Below are 4,078 nucleotides of genomic sequence, written 5' to 3' on the forward strand. Positions count from 1 at the left end.
GGACCTTTAATTTTAGCAGGCCTAGGGTGGACCTTTTAAATTGTCTTACTTTGCAAGCGTATTTAGTCGTTTCTTAAAATGTGCAAATAGCGTAGATTCAAAATGTTGTTTTTACCTTGTTTTAACGAAAGAATTACATCGAAAATAATCTTTTTTTTGCTTCTTTTCAGATTCCAGTTTTCGGGATTTAATTGGAAGTTGTGATTTAGACTCAAACTTTCATTAATCTTTCTGATTATAACCCGTGTATGAATACAAGGAGGTGGCCTAGACTCAAAATAATGACGTGGCGTGAGCCTATAATACTTGACCAAGCGACTCTCAGACTTAGGCTAATTGGACCATAACTTTCGTTGGTTGACACTTTAGATTTCAACCCTTGGGTGTTCATTTGTCATGCGCCATTTTGTTTAATGTTGGCAAGGTAGTTAATTGGGGAGATCGGATTTTTATTTTTGCAAGACTAGAATCATTAGTGCGGCTTCTCTCTTAGTGTGTATTGCTTTACCCCAATGGTAGCCTTATGGTATGCCGATTTGGGTATTTTCATGGTTGGTCATGTCAAATTCATGGAAAATCTTTTAGTCCGTACTTAGTAGTATTTCAAGGAGCGAGTGACTCGAGAGGACTATGATAGTCGTGACCCAATGTGATCATAAGCCTTGAGGCCATTAATTTTTTGCCAATGGTATTGATACCTTAGGTTCACTTTGGGGGTTGTGCGACTATGGGGGAATGATTTTCAGCATGTGACTGTTTCCATCTTGCAAATACTATAATATATTCTTTTTATTGGTGAGAGAGAGTATTGAGGCCGTAGACTCTTAGCAAGGGATGACAATTACATATGGGTGCTTATTGATTTAAATGTTAAGAGGGGAGACTCAATATGGTTTAACCTTTTAACTTGCAGAACGACACCAAGCATTAGGACCGATTCTATGGATAAGACAACTAAGACCTAGGATTTAGATTGTACTTTGGCATAGCCTAGTCTAGACTCGGATTTACTTATTTTTCATTTGAACATTATTTTTCTTTAAAGACTCTATTCGAACATTATTTTTTGAATACTTTGCCCATGTGACATTCAAGGTTATTTCAATTAGCGTGCTTGGTTTTGGTACCGAGCATTGTCGTCATAGGAGGCCTAACAACGACGCAAAGAGTTATTCTTTTTTATGAGTCGCTTTTAGAATCGAGTGCTTTACTTACGCCCTCGCAGCAATTTTTTTTACGAACGGTTTTTTTTTGCTACGTGTTTTCTTTTTCGCGGGCACCGAGGCTGCTGCGCTTGACCAGAAGGCCAAACAGCAACTTCAGCGCCCAGCGCCGGGCGTGAGAAATTCTGGCGCCCAGCCAGGGGCATTGAAAATGCGTCCCTGACTGGTTCTCGTTTTCTGTTTGCGACTACTTTTGTTTATGCGACTTCGATTTTGCGTGCTTGCCTAATAACGTCCTTTACGCGTTGTGCAGCGTTTGTGGGATTCGTTATAGGCCATCCCGAGCGTCGCTTATTTTTGTGGCGATCGTTCGGGTTTGCGGAACACGTATTTCGGTATAACTCTTTGGAAAATTGGTTTATGAATGTTTGGGAAATATTTAAGGTCGTTGGTTTTTCTAGGATAGTTTGTCACACACAATCATATATTTCGTTACACATAACTAACATTCCATCATGAGGCAATAATAATATGTCATGTAGTTTATGATAGGCTTCTATGGGTAGTTATTTGCGCTTGGCTTGGTACCGCTTCTATCGCAGATCCACCACATGCCCCGGTCGGGGTAGTGCTTTCAACAGACGAATTTCGTCCCAGAAGGCCAACCCGCAAGTGCAAGCCAAGGGGGCATGCAGGCGAGAGGGACCTAGTGGGCGAGCGATTGGGTTTGGGACGAGTGTACTATTAGCGAAAGTGCCGAGTGGACAACATTCGAAGCGTATGCACCCCCCGGTTGGCGATGGGTATCCTTAGTCCCAACTCCCGAGATGAAACACCAAGGGAGCCAAGATTCGTTATGCGGTTCTGTCCGTTCACATTAATATGCTGATTTTCAGGTCGTCCCAACTTGATGGGGAAATAAACGCGGGGTAGGATCGTTTCACCCTTCGGCTATTTTGATTACCTACAAGCACGAGTATTTCCTTCACTTTCCCCAGTGGAGTCGCCACTGTGAGGGGGTCGAAAAAGCACGAGGCTAATGCGTGACCTCGTCCCTCGTGGGTGTGACGCTTCTTTTTGTCAAATCAAGTGTAATTGGATTTCCTGTGAGTTTACACCCAATTGACTAGTAATATAGGAGTCGCCATTCAGTTTTTAACGACAATGAGAAAAACTGACAAAACCCGGTTATCGTGACATAAAGGGAGTGCAATTATGTTTGACCACGACGGCCGTAGGTTCCCTTGTGATCCCTGGTGGTGGGGATCGCTCAACGTACACCCGCAGGGTAGAGATTGAGGATTCGGGGGACTGTAACTACCGAGAGGAGTACTCGCTCTTCGATAACTCCAGAGGCAGGATATCCTTACTAGCTCAGCATAAATAATTGAAGGGACATGCGTTAACTATTAAACTAATCTGAGTCGATTTTAACAATATGCAACATATAGTACTAGATCGAGCGCGATTATCTGATTTAGATTGTTTTAAGGGACCTAGCATGATAATCCAATTTCCCAAAAATATCATATTTATTAGGCGTGATCGAACAATCAGATTTAGTTAGTTTAACAGTTCATAAAAGGGCGAGTACCACTTTGACTTTGCTATTTCTCCTTTTATTTAACGAATCTCAAATTATGGGACAGGATACGTTCTGTTCGATTTATGGATCGATTGCGACAGAACGCGTGATCAGTTTTGCAGCGTGAGGCTTAGGCTTAGGGGTTTAGAGTCAATACTCAGATTAATCATTGTGTGTTGTGTTGTTTTCACGTCGAACTTAAGGCCCTATTTATAGAAAAGAGTTCGTGGAAAGATAGAATTGTAGAACTCTAATCCACGAGGAATTAGGAAAAAACACGTACCAGGTATTTTCGGCGCCCAGGCCTGGGCGCCGAAGATTTCGGCGCCCAGAGCCAGGCGTTGAAAATAGGGTCTGGGCTGTTTTTCTTAGTCAGATTCGGATTCCTAGAATCCGGAGTATTTGAGATTTAATTGAGTCCTTTAGTGCGTATTAACCTTGTGACGGGATGCGTCTGGGCCCGTTACGAACTCTAGGCTCGTTAGGATTTTAATTAATACGTGACTCTTACTTTCGAATCATATTAGGAATAGGATTCTCTCGCAATTTCTATCTCATTTAGGATTTATGTTGGAGTGCAACACCTAATTCTGACAGGTTTCTATCTTTTATGACTTGCCACTTTTAACAACTACCCATTACGGCAGTTACTATTTTTTAGCATGTTTCCATAAATAGAAGGTTTCTATAAATAGCAGGTTTCGGGTGAAATGAAAAGGGGTAATGAGATTCGTTATTTTATAGGAGATGCGTTGTCAAGTGGAGATTTACGTTTTCATCATCGAACCTTCCCTTTCGGGAATGGGAACAAAAGTAGGTGTCTACACCGCCTCACCCAAGCAAAGGACCTTCGTCACCGGAATTGATGGAGGTTATTCAGGCCTATCATGACGCAGTTACTCGACCATTGCCTAAACCAGCATTGGAGGATCTCAAAACTCTAACTTTTGAGGAGAAAGCAAAGACACCGGAATTTGTCCAAAATGAGGGCTTGTTAAGCTCTAAGATGACTAAACTTATGCAGAGTGTCAATGGTGTGTTGGAGATGATGAGATCTGGGCGGGGTGTAAAGGAGAATGCCATACCTGGGAATGCAATCGAAACAGAGCAAGTGAACTTGCAAGGAGAGAAGCAGGTGGGGAGAATGCTACGGCTCGAAAACTTAATATGAACCCGGAAACTCCATGGATGAACCTTTTTCAAGGTAATCAAATGACGGGGAAAGGTACATCTCTCTCATTTATTGCTCCTACAGTATCAGATGGCTGTCCTGTTGCTATGTTAGACATTGTTGATGTGAATAAAATGGCTGCAATATGGGAAGCTGCTT

Source organism: Spinacia oleracea, chromosome 1 (assembly GCF_020520425.1).
Source record: "Spinacia oleracea cultivar Varoflay chromosome 1, BTI_SOV_V1, whole genome shotgun sequence".
NCBI classification, from domain to species: Eukaryota; Viridiplantae; Streptophyta; class Magnoliopsida; order Caryophyllales; family Amaranthaceae; genus Spinacia; species Spinacia oleracea.